Below are 1,185 nucleotides of genomic sequence, written 5' to 3' on the forward strand. Positions count from 1 at the left end.
GTAATGGGATGTTGGGATGATGGTCACATGACCAATTACCAAAAATGGTCAAAAACAAAAGTTGTAGCCCTACACTGTAGCTTCCTGAATCTGTTCAAATTATGTTCTGAAGTGCTCNCATTGTGGAGATATGAGGTAAAGGAATCCCAAAAGTGTCGTGTTTTTTTTTTTTTTTTTGCATTTTTTTCCATGAAAACAAAACCAAACAATATGATTTCAGTATATTTAGAAGGCTAAAAGAAAGGGCTACAACTATTGTATTGTGGGAAAAATGACCAAAAAAGGAAGGTGCATGCCCTAGAAAAGGAATGGTCAGATATAGACTACCAAGTTTACTGATAGACTACAAAAAAGTCAGACTCAACTACAAAGTTTACTGATAGACTACATAAGACTACAAAAGTCGGACATAGACTACAAATTTTACTGATACACTACAAAAGACTACAAAAGTTGGACTTAGACTACAAAGTTAGGGTTAGGGCTAAAAGGTTATCCAAAGTCAACCTAGCCCATCCATCCCATACATGGCACATATTTGATGGGGAAATGGCTGGGGAATATACGGATACATTGCAGGGACTCTATTCCATGTCTGGTTTGAGGAATCATATGCAAAAGAGAGCATGAGAGCCTTTAGAAAAGGCACTTTTTTAGACTACAAAAGTTTGTAGTGTCTGCTTTTGTCATCAGAAAAGTTTGTAGTGTCTGCTTTTTTATTGGAAAAGTTTGTAGTGTCTGCTTTTTCATTTGAAAAAGTGTGTAGTGTCCGCTTTTTTAGACTACAAAACTTTGTAGTGTGCGCTTTTTCATTAGAAAAGTTTGTAGTGTCTGCTTTTTGAGACTACAAAAGTTTGTAGTACATGTAGGTTATGGTGTCCTTGGCCCTGTCTAGGTTATGGGGATGAGGTTGAAGGATTGACATGATCTTACATATTGCCAGTGCTGCAGCATTAGTTTTTGACATCATGCACAAGTTGTCGTTCACATTAGGAAAGGCTATTCTAAGCTTTTCATATTGATACCTACTGTCCTATCTCAAAACTGATCTGCTGAGTTGACAAAAAATCAGCCCTCTATGTAGATATATATGCACAAGAATATGTGTATACATGGATACATGAATAGTGGATGACTTTCCATAAGCTTTTATTCAAGGGAATAGATTATTTCTTGATATCTGGC

The sequence above is a fragment of the Laccaria bicolor genome, genomic scaffold, assembly GCF_000143565.1.
Source record: "Laccaria bicolor S238N-H82 LACBIscaffold_96 genomic scaffold, whole genome shotgun sequence".
Taxonomy (NCBI): Eukaryota; Fungi; Basidiomycota; class Agaricomycetes; order Agaricales; family Hydnangiaceae; genus Laccaria; species Laccaria bicolor.